General features: G+C 37.6%; 1 protein-coding gene and 1 pseudogene across 1 annotated transcript in view; one reads left to right on the top strand and one right to left on the bottom strand.

Annotated features, from left to right (window-relative positions):
- The window catches only part of ZFPM2 (zinc finger protein, FOG family member 2), a 384,049-nt gene that overhangs the window by 14,821 nt on the left and 348,371 nt on the right, over nucleotides 1–20,857 (bottom strand). The gene's annotated exons all lie outside the window — the stretch shown is intronic.
- LOC132501069 (uncharacterized) overlaps nucleotides 10,369–20,857 on the top strand; it is a 37,839-nt pseudogene continuing 27,350 nt past the window's right edge.

Raw genomic sequence — 20,857 nt, 5'->3', positions numbered from 1 at the left:
GACTGGCAAGGAGGTAGAGAAGTTAGAACCTTGTGCACTGCTGGCGAGAGTATAAAATGGTAGTGTTGCTCTGGAAAAGAGCATGATGGTTCCTCAAAAGATTAAAAATAGAATTACCTATGATCCAGCAATTCCACTTCTGGGTATATACTCAAAAGAATTGAAAGCAGAGTCTCAAAGAGATATTTGCACACCCATGTTCAGAGCAGCATTATTAAAAACACCTAAAACATGGAAGCAACCCAACTGTCCACTGAGAGAAGGATGGATAAGCAAAATGTGGTGTATACACACACACACACACACACACACACAATGGAATATATATATGTATATATATATACACAATAGAATATATGTGTGTGTGTGTGTGTGTATATATATATATATATATATATATATATATATATAAAATGGAATATTTTACAGCCTTAAAAAGAAAGGAAATTCTGACAATGCTACAACATAGATGAACTTTGAGGACCTTATTATAAGTGAAATAAGCCACTCACAAATAGACAAATACTGTATGATTCCACTTATATGAAGTACTCAGGGTATTCAAAGTCACAGAGACAGAAAGTAGGATGGTGGTTGCCAGGGGCTAAGGGCAGGGGGGAGTGGGGAGTTATTGTTTCATGGGTATAGTTTCAGTTTTGCAAGATGAAAAGAGTTCTGGAGATGGACGGTGGTAATGGTTGTACAATAATGTTAATGTACTTAATGCCACTGAATTGTATACTTAAAAATGGTTAATACATTTTGTTATATATATATATATACACACACATATATATATACGTGTATATATATATATATATATATATATATATGTATATATATATATATACGCACCACAATTAAAAAGTTGGAAGAAAAATGAGAGTACTATTTTTTTTTCACTAAAAAACATTCACTAGAATATTTGTACAAGTTTTTAGTTACAGCTAAGGACAGGAATATAACTTTTATTAAGTGCTTTTCATATGAGATGGATTTTAAAAAAAACCAAACAGCTGAGGTCTTCTCTCAGTTTTCCTAACGAAGTTACTTTAACAAAGTAATACTTGAAAACTAAGATTTTAGGGGAATGAAGCTGCCGCTGAGATGGAGTTTACTTTCTTTGACCACATTAACTATTTTCATTTGAATGAATGAATTTCTTCACACAGTAATTCAAGAGCAAATGATCTTTGTCTAAGGGATTATATGCTAATAACGAAGCATTGCTGGCACCCCAAATCACTGAAAATTTATTTGTCCTCAGTGGAAAGATGAACTAGAAAAAGCGTGTGCCTGTGGGTGAGAAACTTCAGTTCTAGTCCTGACTTGATTATTGGTTACTGTGTGAACTTGGAGAACTGCTTTACCTACATCATATAACATGACAACCTTAGGCTAGATACCACTAGATTATTATCATCAAGTTGTGAGCAACTTTTTTGCTTCTATGACCAAAGTGCTAATAATAGGAATAACCTCAGATTTATTAAGCACCTACTATCTGCTCTGCACTGACACTCTGCTAAGTGCTTTGCATCCATTATCTTAATATCTCCCAAGAAAGCAGTGAGGTGGCTTTTATTTGTTCCATTTTACTGTGAGATCATGAAGCTGGAAGTGTACATAAACTGTTCAAGATCACATAGCTAGAGTGGACCTGGAGGGAGAGAAGGAGATATGGGAGATGGGATTTGAACAAAGCAGTTTGGCTCTAGATTCTGAATGAAAAACCGGGTGTCCCAAGTCACAGCGCCATCTGATGTTCACTAAGTAACTGCCTTGGTACCTACCTTGATTACTCAGTTTGAGTAATTAGCACTGCTATCTCTCTAAATCAGAAATGACACGTAGGTGTCCAGTTTTCCCAGCACCACTTATTGAAGAGGCTGTCTTTGCTCCACTGTATATTCTGGTCTCCTTTTTCATAGATTAGGTGACCAGAGGTGCGTGGGTTTATCTCTGGGCTTTCTATCCTGTTCCATTGATCTATATTTCTGTTTTTGTGCCAGTACCGTACTGTCTTGATGTCTGTAGCCCTGTAGTATAGTCTGAAGCCAAGAAGCCTAATTCCTCCAGCTCTTTTTTTTTCTCAAGATTGCTTTTGCTATTCGAGGTCTTTTGTGTTTCCCTGAAAACTGTAAAATTTTTTGTTCTAGTTCTGTGAAAAATGCCATTGGTAATTTGATAGGGATTGCATTGAATCTGTAGATTGCTATAGTCATTTTTACAATATTGATTCTTCCAATCCAAGAACATGGTATATCTCTCCATCTGTTTGTGTCATCTTTGATTTCTTTCATCAGTATGGTTCACTTTATGAAACAGTGTTAAGAAGATTTACGCAGTGATAAGACATAGCTTTAAAATGCATAGCCACAATGTGGAGAATAATGTAAATCTTTGTGGTGTGGAAGTAATGCCAGGTTATCTTCTAACATGACTAATAGCTTACACTTAGAAAGCACTTACTATGTGCCAAGTACTATTCTAAACATTCCACACCTATTAAATATGGATGTAGCATTTGTCCAAGTTTAGCTGGACACTAAAATGGCATCACAATCCTTTATAACCATGACTGCACAGTAGATTCACCTGGGAGCTTTTTTTTTTTTAATTAATTAATTTTATTTTTGGCTGTGTTGGGTCTTCATTGCTGCGAGCGAGCTTTCTCTAGTTGCGGTGAGCACGCTTCTCATCGCAGTGGCTTCTCTTGTTGCAGAGCACGGGCTCTAGGCACACGGGCTTCAGTAGTTGTGGCTCGCAGGCTCTAGAGCACAGGCTCAGTAGTTGTAGCACACGGGCTTAGTTGCTCCGCAGCATGTGGGATCTTCCCGGACCAGGGCTCGAACCCATGTCCCCTGCGTTGGCAGGCGGATTCTTAACCACTGCGTCACCAGGGAAGCCCACACCTGGGAGCTATTAATCAACGCTGGTTTCTGGGTCCTACCCCGGATCAATCAAATCAAAATCACTGGGAGTGCAGTTTGGGCTTCACTATTTTTTAGAAGCTCCCCAAAAAGCTTCATATGCCTCTAGAGTTAAGGGTCATTGGCATAAGGGTAAACTATCTGTAGTTTGTATAGGGTAGAGAGAGTGAAACTCTATGAACAAAAAGGTCTCTTTTGATAATCAAATATTTCATAGACTTGTTCAAACAACTCAGTAGAGAGACGTCCACTCCGAAACTCAGAAAATGACAACTGAAAATAGCTTTGAATAATATTTGAAGAATGTGGGCATGATGAGTGAAAAGGTGTAGAAAGGCGGGTAAAGGATGTAATGACTTAGCCTCATCCTTCAACTGAATAAACCAGTTAGGAATTTAGTAAATTTGTGAATTGTATTCGGTTTTACAATGTTTAATTCTTTATTATTTTGAAGGTGTGTAACTTATTATTAGAAATGAACAATAACATTTCAAAAAACTGTGAAAGATCATATTGTGTAAACCAGAGCAAAAAAAAATCACATTTCTACTGCATGGGCATGAAGTCTTTATCAAATGACATCAGGCACTGAAGCAGCTATCTGATACCTTCCTCAAGTCTACCAAATGCAAAGGTTATTTTAGGATTCTCTCTTTGCCTCTTGGGCTGCAAACATAGTCACTCTCCCCAGGCTCCACACCCACACACCACTCCCTTCACATATAAAGGGCAAATACATTCAAGGTTCCATAGAAAGTAATAACCTCGAAGACCTTGACATTCTTGAAAAAACATGTACTTGCTGTTCTAAGTAATGTTTATGATCAAAGTTCTTGTACAAACAGATATGGTTCCTAACAGGAAGCTTATAAATTTTTCTCATAATTGCTGTCAAAACTGCAGTGAAGTGTACTACAAGTTTTGATAATAAAGAATAAAGTCACAGTTCAAAGTTGATTACATTTTGGAAATTCACGCTCCTCTTACTAGAAGCGGTAGCCTTAAGTATCTCCCCATCCTGCCAAATTTTTCACTTGCACTTTTTATTATTTATGAAATCAGTGTCTGTACAATGTCATGCAGACCTCTGCTGATAAACTCTAATTAAGATTAAGACAAGCCTTTTGGAAAGGATCCCATCATTAGCAAACATGATAAACACAAAAATACTTCCTACTTGTCAACCAGGAGCAATTCAGTAACCTAACAGTATTATCTGTTGCTAGGTTACAGAGCTGACAAAGCTTCAATTATATTGTTCGGCCATACCTATAGAGTTCTGTATAAGCAAAATGTATCCAGTATAAAAGCATTTAACTTCGTCCATGCTATCTGCAATTCATGCTTCCTCACAATGGTAAAAATCAGGTTAATAATTATATAGCACGCTGAAAAATCTTCTCCATGTGTTACGTCTATACATGTTTCTTTCTAATTTATCTGTGTGATTGATAGACGCCTGCTTTGTAAAAATAAGGAAATACAAGCAACGTGAAGCTGTAAACCTTGAGCACAACTACATCTGGGCTCATCAAGATACAGACCTAAGCTCAGCATAAAGATATACAGCAAATTGAACCAATTAAATCACATTTAGATTTTGTATTACTCTGCCTCAATATGTACAAGGATAAGGAGCCTCAAGCGAATAGATAGGGATACCAGTTTGAAAGTTTAAGCTCAAAAAAAAAAAAACCAACAACCAAACCCATACACACTCACCTAACAATACAAAAGGAAATAGGTGGTTTTCAATACTAATTTTTTTTTTTTTTTCGGTACGCGGGCCCCTCACGGTTGTGGCCTCTCCCGTTGCGGAGCACAGGCTCCGGACGCGCAGGCTCAGCGGCCATGGCTCACGGGCCCAGCCGCTCTGCGGCACGTGGGATCCTCCGGAACCGGGGCACGAACCCGCGTCCCCTGCATCGGCAGGAGGACTCTTAACCACTGCGCCACCAGGGAACCCCAATACTAATTTATTCTAAAGGCTTTTCTAAGGATATTTTAAAAGTTGAAGTTAGTAACTTTTACTACATAGCATTAAGTCATTAAGTCTTATTTCTCTTTATTAGACTGGCAACACTAGGGGGAAAAAAATCAATGAAAACAGCCTCTAAAAATACAGACATTTGACAGGGGACAAACAAAGAAAAGAGCCATGTGTGTAAAAAGAGAAAGTCTATGTGAATCAGACCTTTGAGATTTTTACCATGGGTGATTTTTTTTTTGTGATTTTCATGGAAATTTGGAGAAAAGTTAACTGCTTATAAAGGAACCAGCATTTTAAAGTAGCTTTGGCATAAAATGTTATATACTAAATTGTTAACAGCAGTTTGATTTCTTGAGACGTACAGTGATATTTCTGCATTAATCTAAAAGCCTATTTCCTTCACATGTGTAAAATACAAGAAGAAGATGGTCAATTGATCAGAGTTCAATTAATCAAGATTACATATTGGTCTATAGAGTAAACCATATCTCTTAGGCACACTAAGGTAAATTAAAGCCGTTCTCTGGGGGAATAAATGGGCTGTTTCACACACACACACACACACACACACACACACACTCACTCACACTCATACACACAGACATTGTTTCTGGAGTTGGAGGAAACAAGAATACTTACTTGTTCTGTCATTAACTTCTTTTTTTTTTTTTACCTAAATAATTTGAAAATCCAACATCATGCCCACTTATGAAATTTAGTTTCTTCACAACTGGGAAGGGATTGGGCAGAATAATTCCCTAAAAGCTAAATAACTGTCCCATTGCAACATCGCAGGTGTTACCACCTAGATCTCAGGGTGGGGATGTTCACACAGTACCTATATCTATATGTAGCCACATTGTTTACTAGCAATTTTATAATGAATTCCAATCCAATACTGTTGAAATTCTTGACAGTGGAGTAGTGCAAGGAACAGAACTTGTAAATTATGTGTGCCCCTTCTCTGCAAACCGCTGTGGAGGTTTCTTTGTGCATTGGCAAATACAGTAGGAATAGGAGGTATTGTGTGGGTCCTCCTGCACAGCACCTGATAAAAGAATAAAGAGCTGTGACATATTCTTAAAACAATAGAGGAATTAAAGGGAAACAATGGGCCAGCTGCTTCATTAATACAATCAAAAGGGAGCCCAGCACAGAGGAGTCCAGATAATTAAGCACTACTCTTTTAGACCTCCCTTCTAGAATAAAATTGCTTAAAAATGTATTAACTACTTCATAGTTGTTAGAGAGATCTCTGCACTTGTTTACTTAGAGTTGATTAATGCTTTTTTTCCGTATGCAGCAACATGCCAACTCATAGTTTACAACAGTTTTTGAATAAAATAGAGTGAGAATAATTGATAAAGATCTGCACAATACACAGCAATAAATCAAAAGCATTTTACAAAAGGTCTTTCCTGTTTTTAAATAATCTTTAACATTTTTCATTTGTACTTATAGGCAATGCAGGGCATTTCAGGGCATTTAACTTTCCCATGCTGGCTTTCCTGACATCTTTTTATAGAACATCCTAGCAGTTCCTGGGAGAAGGAGGAAAAAAATCAGACTTGACCAGCAACTTTAGAGTGTGCCTTTGGTTTTTTGGCCAAAGAAGAGAATGGATTAAAAAAAAAAAATTCTTTGCCTTTTCCAGTCAAGAGGGTTGGACGCGCGGCAGAATTACTTGCCGAATGCACTCTGCATCCTTCATTAAGTTGATTACAGAAAACAAAAAAGCAACTTTTTATGCTCTTTATGTTAAATCAGTTTACAATTTAAGATATCAAGGCTTTTCATTCTTCATCTCTTCTGTAGGCAGCCTTTCCTCTGATGTCAACAGAACATTTAATTGCTTAAGAACTGGAAAATTGGGAACTGAATACTGTGTGCTGAATGCTGACGTGAGAATAAAACACCACACTCTGCTTTTCTCCCAAATATTTTTAAGTAGGCTTATTCAACCCAACATTAAAATTACAAACTTTACTGAACTATGTGGTCAGTTTAAATAAGATTTACTCTATTCTGATGATTTTAGGATCTTAATTGAGAAACTCAGATAGAATTAGAAAGAAGTCAGAGAGATAAATGAATAGACATACTTAACCATATTTCTGAGATTAAGAGAAGAAAGATTTTGCTTTTACACATAAAATACATGTGATTTAAAATGTATCAGCTGGAGTCATATTTCCAAAGACTTTCCTGGATTATGTCAATATTTTAGAGGATATGGAATATCTAATTCCAGCTATGAAACCTGGCTTCTGACTTCAGGAGTTAGTTTCCAATTAGCTTGATAAGTTTTGCTTGCAAACCAGGAAATAAAAACATATAAATTAATAGTAGGTGCAAACAAAAATGACTATTTTAGGGGAGCTATTATATATGATTTTATATATATAATAAATATTTTTATTTTGATTAAGCTCAAAATTTACTTTGTTAGAGTGAAAGTAAATTAGAAAGACATGAATTGTTTACTGGCTTATGATCAAGTGAATCTTTTTAAGGATATATCTTTGAACATCTCAGGTTTTTAAACTATGTCCTTACGGCAATGCAAAAAGACTAATAAATATTGATACTGCTTTATTGCAAAAATGCTAAATTGAAAGCACCCTCTTTCAGCAAGTATTTTGTAAATGAGCTTAAGAACATCATCTGTAAATTGTCATTTTAAATATTATATGCTGTATTATTTAGCATAAATTCAACAGATAACATTGGTCTGAGCAGAACTCAGACTAAAGAAACACGAACACCCTCATTAATCCCAAGGAGTTATCTGTGTGACAAATAGGAAATACTATCATCCCATTTTATAGACAAGGAAATCAAGGCCAGCCCGGTGAAACCAGTGCGTTTTCTGAACTCCCCTCCTATCACAGAGGGCCGTCCCAGGCCCAAACCTGTAACCGATCCCCACCAGTTCTTTTGGTTCATGGTGTGTATTCTCCCCACAGAACTTATATTTTTTCTGTAAGAAAAATGTCTCCACTGAGATACTTTCCTTTCCCATTTAAGAGGCAAGTGAAGCTCCTTTCAGAAAGGTAAACAGTGTCCCCGTGCTCAGTTCCAGATGTCTGCTGAAGTGTAGGTGCAGAAAGTTTTGCCCTGTGAATAAGAAGGCATTCAGCACTGCCTGGAAAATCTGCTGAACTAATGTGTTGAGGGTCATGAAACTCAGGTATCCTATCTAAGGTTTAGGCAAATAGATACGATGCTTTTATGGGATTTCAACAGGAAAACGTTTGCTCATGGAGTCTCTTCAGCATCCGTGGGGTTTGTGCTCTAGTCTAAGGTGGGCTGTGCCCTGGTTTTGCAGGAGCTTGCCATGGTGCCGTGAGGTAGCCCATCAGACTGTCTGGCTGCCTGACCATCATGACTTTAAATGACTAGCCCAGAGGTGACATTTCACCCCAAAGGCGATCTGTCAAGATTCCGCCTGCTGCTGATAAACTGATTACAAAGCTGCTTAAGACTCTGCTTATAAACAAAAGCATTTATCAACTAATAATTTGCAATAAAATGATGTAACTCCCAGCTGAGCCCCTAACTGTAATTGTCTTTACCATCTGTCTATTAAAACACCATTCTTCATCAGCAATCAGGAGCAGAAGGGAGGAAATCGCCACCAAAATACACAACGTGCAAGTTTATGAATAACCTGAGCGTGTTCCTCACTTTCATTATGACTCCTGTGTTGGGTCTGCTTAATTTTCATGCTTGCCTAGCATGGGAATGCTCAGAAATTAGGTTGAGGGGGAAAAAAAGAGCGGAGGGGAAAGAAAATGAAACATTGTGCCTACTGCTTTGCAGAGGAATAAATTATACAAGTTCATCACAGGAGGCTGTTTTTAATTTCTTTCTTTCCTCTTTCCATGGCTCTCTGCAATATACATCGCAGTTTCCTCATGAAAGCCCCCGAAGCACCAGCCTGGAAGTGAACCTCTCTATTCCTTTTTCAGCTTGTCCATTTCCATTACACTTCTTTGTTTTGCTTTTTTTTTTTTTTTTTTTTTAAATTCCAGGAGACTCATTAAACTTCTCCAGGGAGTCAGTTTAAAAGTGTAGACTCCTGGGGCTTCCCTGATGGCGCAGTGGTTGAGAGTCCGCCTGCCAATGCAGGGGACGCGGGTTCGTGCCCCGGTCCGGGAAGATCCCACATGCCGCGGAGCGGCTGGCCCCGTGAGCCATGGCCGCTGAGCCTGCGCGTCTGGAGCCTGTGCTCCGCAACGGGAGAGGCCACAACAGTGAGAGGCCCGCGTACCGCAAAAAAAAAAAAAAAAAAAAGTGTAGACCCCTCTGAAGGGGTGTTGCAGGGCTGAGAGGCCCCTGCAAGGCCAGGTAGTTGAAGGGGCAGAAGTGCCAAGGAGCTGGCGGGGGGCCCTGCATTCGTGGTCCTCTGTCTGCACCACAGATGGAGGGCTTCCATGATCTAGTGCCACAAGCACTTAGGGACGCTCTGCCTGAAGTCTCCTCCAAGAACATGGGTTTCAATAACAGTGGGTTCGAATGGTCAAAGACTCCTTGTTCTTAGAAGAAATCCTTTCCCTCAGGTGCTGACCAGATGCATCCATGGAAGGAAGAAACTAGGAAAAGGGGTTAAATTCCTTCACACTGTGTTTTTCTGGAAACCTCTCTCCGAACGGCTAAATCATTTCATGCTTTCTCAAAGTATGGTTACTCTAACTTTCTCTTCAAAAATATATTATTTATTTAAAAAAACCCATGGTCTTCAACACACACACAAACTGCCCTCATGTTGATATTTTAAAATTACACACACACATGCACATACACATACACACTATGCTTTTTCATATCCTTTTGCTGCCCAGAGGATGTTCTTTTTAAAAAAATTTTTCCTTTATAGAGAACATGTTATTCCTCCGTAAGAGCTCAATAAATCTACTGATAGGCTATGTATTATGATGTACAATGACCAGTTCCTGTTATTAAGGTTCAAATTCTGGGGATAACAATTTCTGTCAGATTTTCTTATTATAACATAATTTAAAATAATGTTTACATTTTTATTTCATTTTTCTAAGAGTTTCCCTGTAGGTAATTATCTTTCTTTACAGTCTACTGTTAAATGTAACAGAACTAATAATTGCTTCCTTAGGAGTGGTGGAAATGGACACTCATGCACCTGGGTCTCATTGTGCCTGGTCTGGAGACAAAGTTAATGGGGAACAGTGGGTCTACTTCTCTGCATGGGTTATGGAGGACCTGAAATGCAGGCAGAAGTGCATGTTTCTATGTTCCTTGAATTTCAGAGACATCAAGTATCAGAACAAAGGTTTTAACACAAAAATCTTCAAAAACACTGTGTGAAGTAGAATTCTTTCTAGAAGTATTTCCTTCTTATCCTACCTTTGAGGCTTTTATCAAGATATTTAGATTCTTTGGTCACAGTTTTTTTTAGATTAATAAGATATGGAGTAAGAGTGAACGTGTTTAAGTATGCTGATTTATAATGTCTTACAAAATTAACAAAGATGCTATAACATAATTTAACTTATAATTTAATGTTAAAGGTGACTAAGATTAAGCTTTTACATTCATTAACTGCTTCCAAATATACAGAATGAAGTGGTACTATGGTGTTTTATTTTCTTGTTTCTAAAGTTTTTAATTTTTTCACACCAGATGGATATGTTCATGTCACGATTTACGTGAACACGGAAAACCTTAATGGTTATTGCTTCTAGGTCTAAAACTTTCATGACGGTCTATTCTAAAATATGGAAACTCAGCTTATTTCTTACTTGAAGTGTTGCTGGATCTCTATCCTAAGGCAAATTTTACAATCATTATATGACGGACTATAATAGAATGCTTTCATGTGAAATGAGGGTTATTTATAGTGCAAGGATACCCTTTGATTTTCTTCACGTATCTCTATTTTGATGTATGTGTACCTGGTCTTCATTTGCACTGATGAGTTTTGGTAAGAAAATAATCTTGAAAAACTAATTACCAGCAGATGGCGCTCGGTGCATTCTAAGAGCCCCGCCAGGAGAAAAGATAGGCTTTATTTACTTAATTCTGTTTTATCCTAAATGTGAAGTTGATATAACAAGCTTTATAATCTCCAAAGATTTCTGTTAATTGAATAAACAACTTTGTGGTAATTTATAGGCTGTCTGATGCTCATCTAAATGGCACTGAATTCAACTCGCGTGTCTGTGTCGAGATAACAAAGCATAAAGTTGTAACCTTCCCTGACGAAACAGGAAAAGAATCTGTGTTCCAGAAGTATAATGTAAACTCATCAAATGAATTTCCTGCTTAAAAGAAGACAACGGTCATTACTGTGCTTTATTAGCACCTCACTTTCTAAAATGAAGTACGTGAGGGACTTATTTTTGAACGGGTTTATAATCTGCATCATGGATGTTTTGAAGTCCTATAATAAAACTCTTTGAATAGCTATTTGCTGATTACTGAGACACATGTATTGCCTCTGAATGTTATGGGGAATTATGTGTTTGCGCTAAGAAAGAAAAAAAAAACAGCTTTTAATGGTAAAGGTGATTATACGTGTAAAACTAAATAAACCTGGGCAAAAAAAACAAAAACAAAAAAAAAAACAAAACTAAATAACCCTGTAGAATATCTGTCTGAAATGATGTCCTTATGTTTTTTTCCTCCTTTCTTCTTGCCTGCCTTCTCCTCCTCCAATTAGAAGAAAACTTTGCTCTGAACTTTCAAACTTTAAGTCTTAGTTATTTCCCACTCACCATTACTAGCAGTAATAACTAGCAGTATTCCATTCCCTCTAGTGACAAAGAGTGTAAGGAATTTTACCTAAGTGTCCTCATAAATCCTTCTACACTCACCTTCTCCTACCTCTTACTACATTCTGTCAATGAGTGCTTTTCTTCACTTGATTTTAATTTGGCCTTGCATATGGCAAAGGTACCCATGGTCATACGATATTCTCAGTCCTTGTCATTCTTAAGTGGAAGTCCTGGATCAGAGTCCCAATCGTAGAGCTGCTTAACACTGAGGCTTAAACTCTAAAGGTTTCAACTGTTGAGTTTCTAGGCAAAGCCCCATTAAACTGAGTGGAGAGTGGGTTTGAAACTCAGTGGGTTTATTGTTTTCATAATAAACATCATGTTGCAGCCCACCATCACTTGGAAGATCTGTTAATACTTAAAACATGTATTTTTAGAATATGTACAATCTAGCTCCCATATAATCTTCTTACCATTGAAGAACATTTATCATTTCTTACAAATTATATTAGCATTAATAAAACGAAGAAATTAAAAACGAGCTCTGTCAACATAATAGCACATCGCATAATTTCAAAGGATGAAATGGGGCGACACATCACTGTAACTCTACAAATAGGAAGGGAGTTGTAGCTCTGCCCAGTGCTTTGAAAATCCATCTTTCAAGGTCGGCCCTTGACAGTCGAGTTAGGACGGGCAGTGTGGAAGGCAGGGTGGCCTCCTGCCAAGGCTGTTGCAGATGAGTGGGTGATCTTAGGGGAATGAGCTGCAAAATCTCAAATTTTTGCTCGTGTGATGATAAAACCAGAGCCAAATGATGTTTCTAAGACTGTATGGCCTTCTGTTCCATTTTTATTGTACAGCTTGGAATGATAAATTTTACTGTGCGTTAATTGGCACAGAAGGGTCAATGCTATGTTCAAGAGTGTATCAATTGTTTTCAGTAAGATTAATAATAAAATACATTGTCTTTATCCCCAAAGAGATGCAAATATCCTCAGACTAGTGTCATTCGGCTATAGAAAAATGTACTGTTACCAGTGCCTTTACGAAGAAAAGTCTTGATTCTCAGTGTTTCACTGATCCTTCTTAGTTGGACTCTGTTGTGACAGGATTTGGTAAAAGATATTCATGTTTTATATCACATTTCATCGGTCACCTTTAGAGATGAGTCTCAAGTAAAAGAAAAAAGGGAACAAGGAGGAGGCAGTGGAGGGACCCTCTTCGTGGAGGCTGTCCTCGTGTATGACACTGCACGCCGGGCACTGAAATCAGGGTGCGGTTTAGTGCAGAGAGAAGTGCAGAATATAACACTCAAAAGTGCCGCTCGGGCTTCCCTGGTGGCGCAGTGGTTGAGAGTCTGCCTGCCGATGCAGGAGACTCGGGTTCGTGCCCCGGTCTGGGAAGATCCCACATGCCGCGGAGCGGCTGGGCCCGTGAGCCATGGCCGCTGAGCCTGCGCGTCCGGAGCCTGTGCTCCGCAACGGGAGAGGCCACAACAGTGAGAGGCCCGCCTACCGCAAAAAAAAAAAAAAAAAAAGTGCCACTCATCAAGAAGTTCATCAGAAAAATGGACTTGGATGACGTCACAACTGTTACATCAAAATATTTCGCTTTGTTTACCGATGCCCAGGTAAGAAATACATTTCACTCTTGATCGTTTGCATTACAGGGAGGCTGGGAGTAAGCAAAGCACTGAGTCCGAGAGTGATCTGGAAATGGGTTCTGAGATGAAGGGCATGGAGATGGGTGTTGCTTTATGACTGACTTTCTGGCCTGAGTGGTATTCACTTAAATTCACCACAGCTACCTATGTCTCTGAGTCACACCTTCCTTATCATCTGAGTGGGTTTTTTTTTTAATGTTCTTTTGATTGCTTTTGCTTTACAACTGCATTTGGTCTTGAATTTCTAAATGGGGCTTTTTGGTTTAATGGTGTAGAGTAGCCCAAGATATCATTCAGATATTATTCAGGAGAATGGAAAAGTTAACTTAGATTAACTTTAGGTAATAAAGTATCCTCTATGGTCTAGTTACAAACTGAAAAGCCAAACTGAAACTATGGCTTATTGCTTAACATTTCTTAAACATTTACTATGTGATCTCATTTTCAATCACAAGAACAGAGATCCTTGGATGTGAGCTGCCATTTTAATAGGAGTTGGACATATATTTTTGAGCAGAAAGTCCCATGGCTCTAGTTTGTGTTCACCTATCTTCTTTGAGATCAATACCCAATATCTTCTTCTTCCTCTTGTTTTTTTGTAAGTATTTGTAAGTTTGAAGACCTACTCTCTGGGTGGTGCAACAATGCATCGCCTGCATGGCTCATCTCTCTGCAAAGAACTGTCCTGCAAAGTCGATTACATATCACAAGGAAACTGTTATAGGGCACTTGGGAGGGAAGCATTGTTACGGGCCCCTAGAAGATGATTAAAGGAAATCTGTTAGAATTCTGCAAATCCCTGATGTAATTCTTTCCAGTATCTTCCTGAACCACTCTTTCAGCTCTAAACTTACTAGATTAAGGATAGTTAAAAGATCAAGGGCTTCCCTGGTGGCGCAGTGGTTGAGAGTCTGCCTGCCGATGCAGGGGATGCGGTTCGTGCCCCGGTCCAGGAAGATCCAACATGCCATGGAGCGGCTGGGCCCATGAGCCATGGCCGCTGAGCCTGCGCGTCCGGAGCCTGTGCTCCACAACAGGAGAGGCCACAACAGTGAGAGGCCCGCGTACCGCAAAAAAAAAAAAAAAAAAGAAAAGAAAAGAGGATCAACCTTCTACCTCTTCTACCTACAGCCTGATAAAAATGAAAATAGAAAGAAAAAGGGAAACAGAAAAGGAAGGTGGAATTTGGGGAGAAAAAAAGGGAATCAACTGTTTTTTTCAATAAATTTTTCTTAATACAAGTAAGGAAGGTACAGCAGATTAAGTTATCTTTCTTTATATCTCTATTAAAAATGAAAGTTAAAGAAGGAGATAAATTGTTGACGTTATGGCATTTTTTTCCTGTACACAAAGGGTCCCACAGAATGATCTAGTTGAAGTGTTCAGTATAGCCAAAATTTTAGGGAGTGGGAGATTGCTGAAGAAGGAACTGAAAACGGCAAGACAGGATATAATTAAGGCTTTAAAAGGATTTCAACAGAGGGAGGGTCAGGCTAAGGACACACTGTGGTAATGTTTTATAAGTAGTGATAAGAGGAACAGACAGGCAAAGGAGATACAGTATAAAAATAAGAGCTCAAGACTGAGACTCATTTTTGGATTTTAGTCTTTGAGAACCAACAAAGTTCTCACATAAGGAAAATGGTAATAGAGTCAGAAACACGGATTCCCCCCTTCTCTGACCTCCCAAAGAAAGAGGAGAAGAGAGGAAGGCAAAGAGAGAAGAAAAAGACAGAATTCTTACTCTAGAGAAGAATTTATCATTCTTCCATTTATCATACATCAGAGAGTCATTTATCTGACTCTCTGAAGTATCCCATGGTGGGAAGTTATACGTGGGCCAGGAAGTGGTCAGTGAAGCCAAGAAGGGACCTGGGGGGGATCAGAGAGTGAATCAAAGGAAAAGGTGGCTGAAATAAACTCATGATAGATCCTGATTTTTATCTTGAATCGCATGAGTAGCTAAACCTAGCTCAGCACAAAGTAATATGTACTTCATAAATGACCACGTTTCCTTTGTGGCTGAATCTGTTTTTCAGAGGCTGTAAAGTAAAGCAATATAAAAATCCACTGAAAACATGAAAAGCCCAATAGATGACAAACTATCCTTGGAGAAAGAAACCTGGGTTTTTTCCCCTCATCTTCCCAAATAAAAGATATTAGATAAGACATCTCTAGCATGTATTGATCTTATTCCATTGAATGTTGCTCATAAGATTGTAAATATTTATGACTGGTAGGAAACATGGAGGGCTTCTAGACCTCCTGTTAGAGATGAAGAAAATAGAGCTCCAAGGAGTTAGGTGGCGTGTCAAAGGTCACACTGCCAGTGAGTGTGTGCGTATTTTGTTTTTCACATGAGAGTAACTTGTCTTCCAGTATAGAACTGCTGTAGGATTAACATGTAGCTCATAACTTGATGCGTTAGTAGTTGTTAAACCCTTACTATGACATCTCATTTTTTTCTCCAGATAACTTACTGAGGTTAGTGGTATCATTATATTCATTGAGATAAATGTTTAAAGAGTTGAATAATTCACATTTATAGAGATTCTAAATTATGGGACTAGAACCGAAGCTGTCTCACTGCAAAGCTCTTTGTTATGCAGCCCCTCAACTAGTTAAAGAGAACACAAGTCATCAGTTTAACAAACACAGAAAAACTCTCATAATTGTCAGCTTCAACAAAAGATCCTTATCCCTTTGGGAGGGAGCCTTGATGATGGGGGTGTAATTCAAATGTGCAGTGTGGATATAACATCACTCTTTCAAATTCTACATCTTGTAAATGACTAATGATATCGTAAGGGAGGGAAAGAGGTAGTGAATTACCTTAGTGAATTAATAAAGAGATGCTTCTGTGGTTCTAGAAATATTTATACATTTCCGGGTTTAAAACAGTGGAGAAGTAACAGGACTCCTGTCTATCCACTAACAAGGTATAAAGGAATTAATAGGTATTCATAGCATCTTTTTGTTCCACTAGATTTAAAAATTAGTTAATTGTATGAAATTTGGGGGAGTAATTTATGTAAAATATGTTATTAAAATATGTTCTCTCGCTTTAGTAACTAAACTCCCCCATGTAATCGTAAAAATATCTAAGAAAAACATTATGCCACCTTCTTTTGAGGAGCATCTCTTCATAAATCGTTAAAAATCCATTCTGCTCTGAATAGATGTTCCTACTTTCCCAGGACGTGGTGGTATTGATGTTGTTAGATCTAGGAGATGATTTTATTTTTTGGATAATACACATGGATTTAACTGTGCAGTGTATGCAAATAATAATGGAAGATGAATGTACAAATCCTTGAATACAATGCAAATGAAATGTCACCCTTAAGCACATGGATGTGTGTGTATGTTCCCTCATTAAGGTAAGTTTTTCCTCAATAAATGATATAAGCAATTGCATATTTAACTGGCGATGCTTAAGCTAAGGTAAATCAAAATGTTCATACTTCCCTCAAAATAACATCCTATACGAAAATGTTGGGCCTCCCTGGTGGCGCAGTGGTTGAGAGTCCGCCTACCGATGCAGGGGATACGGGTTCGTGCCCCGGTCTGGGAGGATCCCATATGCCGTGGAGCGGCTGGGCCCGTGAGCCATGGCCGCTGGGCCTGCGCATCCGGAGCCTGTGCTCCGCAACGGGAGAGGCCACAACAGTGAGAGGCCCGCATACCGCAAAAAGAAAAAAAAAAAAAAAAAAAAAAGAAAATGTTAAAGTAATCAAAAACAGCCCTCCCCTCTCCCCAGGCCTGTGTATATTTTTGCAGGAAAAAGCTATTTACATAAATGTGAATATATATGTGTATATATATATATAGAGAGAGAGGAGAAAACTTCTGTTTTCAGAACACAATTTAATTTTATATACCATCCTATATAATGACTTTAAAATTGCTAAATAAGAACCGTAGCCAGCAATGCGTGCAAAATATTTTCATTGTTGTAAACTATAAAAATATTGCTTTTATAAAAGCAAAGAGAAAGGGATTTTGGAAAAAATTTGGAAAGAAATTGGAAACTTTGAATGATTTGAGAAATTAAATCTTTTAATAAAATAGCAACAGAAGCTTAACTGTTGGAAGTTTAAGATATCAAAAAGCATTTGAACAGCTAGCCTCTCTTAGTCTCTCATCTGTCAGCCAAAAATTTTTTTTGATACTCCGATTGTCTATTTTTCCCCAGTGAAAGTTATTACCTTCCTTTACCCATTTTTTAATCAAAATCATTTCCAACTTATTTTAGTCTGTCACAATAATATTTTCATATAAGGAGTGTTGTAACCTAATTCCTTCATTTTAATAATACATTCGTTTTTAATTACTGCAACTTGATTTCAGATTATTCAAATAACTGTTTCATTTTTTTATGCTTACCCTGACCCCAGTGTATTTATAGGCTTTTATCCTTACCTGATACCAGTGTAATGTAATTATAGATTGTATGTTAATCATCTACTATATTCTAGTGAGTTTGTTTAAATCACTCCAATCCTGAGCCTTTTATTTCTATGCCTTTTAAAATGTTACAATGGCATTCTCTTTGCACAAAAGCAAAATTTTTGTAGTTTACAACAATGAATGAATATTTTGCATGCATTGCTGGCTGCGGTTCTCATTTAATAATTTTAAAGTCACTATACAGGACGGTATATAAAATCAAATCATGCTTTGTAAACAGAAGGAGAAGTACATTGTACATCTCTTGAAATCTTTACACCAGTTTGTTTTCCAGATTGCCCCCCTCCCATCCCCACAGCTTTAAAACCACAGATATGCATTACGCTTATGATCATTGTATCTGTGTCTGGATATTCAAATCCCTGTAAATAGCTGCTCTGTCATAACAACAGAGGCCAAGTTTCATTTGTGGTGGAATAGGCTTCTCTGATATGAATGACTTTTATTAGTATGTTTACTATTGATCATTTCATAATTGCTTGATTATTTTCTAAACTATCACCCATCAAGAAAATCCATTATTTCTAAGCTCTTTAGGCCAGTATCTGAGCTCTTGGCACAATGGCTGATTTCAGCCACACATTTAACAATGAGCCAGGAATTTGGTCTGAGAAGATGACTGACAATATTGACAATCTATAAAGGCCTAGTGTTCATCTTCTGATCAGATTTATAGGCCTGAGAAATGGATTTTCCTGAGTGAGTCTGATTATCTTCTCAAAATCCTGGAATCACTAGATTTCTCATTGTCCTCACTCTTCATAGCCAGTCAATCATTAAATCCTGCCAATTCTGTATCCAAGGTATCTTTCAAATCTCTCTCCCCTTTTCCTCCTCCAGTGATGCTCCCCCAGTTCAGACCCCATCAAATCTATCTCACAATGGTTAATCTCCCTACCTCCTGTCTTATGCTTTTCCAATCTGTCCTCCACACTCTTGCATGAATGCATGGCTAATGCACAAACTTGATCCTGTTCCCACCTTCAGTTAAAATCTTTGAATGGCTCTCCATTGCCTACAGGAGGGAACTCAAGCTATTTATTCATGACATCCTAGCAGTAAAGCGTCATCCTGGCTATCACTTTTGAATGTGAGGAATCAAGCTGATCTCAACAGATAACATTTAATTGTATGTACAAGTAAAATTTGGGGAGGGAACACAGGTGAGTGAGAGATTATAAAGCTCTGACATTAATGGTTAACAAAAAACAGGACTGTTCATAAATCAATGCTGGGTATAACTACAGATCAAATCTTCCAAGTTTCTACCTATGGATTAGACTTCCTCTTTCCCCCTCCATGTTCTACACTTCATCTTTAATCCCTTCTTTTACTCAAACTAGATAAAACTGTGGCGATAAATGCCTTAAAGATAAATACAACACACAGAATAGAATATAACTTTAAACCACTGACTTCTTTCACATTCAGTTCAACTACTGAGATTTTGGTGACGTTTTCACTCATTGTTAAATAAGTTGCAATGAGGCCCCTTGAAAATTAATTTCCAGAAATGCCAGTGACAAATTATGAAAGCGTAAATAAGAGGACCAAAATGTGTGCCAAAAACATCAGAAAACAAGAAGCCATTCTGCATGCTTTTTGCTCCTATTGTAAATTCTGCCTGCTGAATAAAGGCCACATGAACTTATTTAACTGGTTAGTTGTTAGAAATAACTCAGAGAACCTTGAACATACATTTACCATTACAAAATATCTCAGAATGCAAAATAAAATAATGGTATGAAGTAGGCATTTAGGGACAAACTGCTTGCTAACTCTCAAAAATGAATTATGCTGCTTTTTCCAACCTCTGTGGAGAAAAGCATGCTTCCCTTCGGGATTTCTTCTACCATTTGGTGCAACATTTACTTGGCTATAATAACACAAGCTTCATTAGAAAAGTAAAATGCAATTGTCTCCATGAGATCAAAGGACAATCTATTATGTAAAGCAACTGGAACTCTAGAATGAAATAATATGAAAAGTTAGAATTTTACGGTGAATCAAAATGTGAATCGTACTGGCATACTGTGGCTAAATGCAGAACTGAAGGTTAGGTTTATTAAGGGCAAACTGACGGTGGCTTGAATGATTTGAAAAAAAAAAAAAGAAAAGATATATGAATTCTAAACAACCTGCTTTTATGTACTAGATTAAACTTAGTATTGGTGCTATTTTAGTAAATTTGAAAGTACTACTGGTTAACTACAAAAGTACTAAGAAATATAGACCCCAAAGTAACCGTTATTGTGATTTTTATAGCAAAGTCCGTATTCAATGATTCAGGGACCTAGAGAGGATGCTTCATGTTAAAATAAAATAAAATAAAACAAAGCCTATAACCATCACATCAACTGTGCTCAGAAGGGACATAAGTGACACGTTGTATACTGACCACCTAGTTGCTCCTGAAATCGGTAAAAATTCTGCTTTTAAATGAAACACAGAACTTAGTGCCAACTGTTCAAAATCAAAGGTCTTTATGAATTCTGAAAGCTAGAGCCCACGTTAGCCGGAAGGAAAGGGAGAGAGGTGGAGACAGGTAAATCAAACTTCCCTGCACACATTTGACTTCTCTTCAAATGCTTATTGAATCTTCAGCGTGTTTTCTTCTAAATGGAAATGACAGATTTTAAAACACCTTTCAGTGTATCTCAGTGCATTACATCACTTAAGTCAATTACAAAATTGTATAAAATTACCCTGAAATCGCATCAAGTATAGCAGTGTACCATGAAACTAAAAGAAAAAAAAAATCATAAAAAAACACATTTCATTTTGCAAGAGAAATAATAGAGTCAAGGGTGTAAGGATGAAACAGTTACCCTCTTTCATGTTCTTGAGCACAATCTAACTTATTGCAACATTCTTTGAATCCATGGAAGGCCATGAGTTTTTGTTTTTTTTTTTTCAAAAAGAAAACAGTGAATTAAAAAAAAATTATTGGTTCAGTGAATTATTGAAAAAAGTAACAATTAAGGGTAATAGAAAAGGAATATCTATTAACCTTCTAATTGTAATATTAGAAAATTGTGAAAATCCT

This window comes from Mesoplodon densirostris, chromosome 13 (genome assembly GCF_025265405.1).
Source record: "Mesoplodon densirostris isolate mMesDen1 chromosome 13, mMesDen1 primary haplotype, whole genome shotgun sequence".
Classification (NCBI taxonomy): Eukaryota; Metazoa; Chordata; class Mammalia; order Artiodactyla; family Ziphiidae; genus Mesoplodon; species Mesoplodon densirostris.
This window is presented reverse-complemented; position numbering and strand designations above follow the sequence as displayed.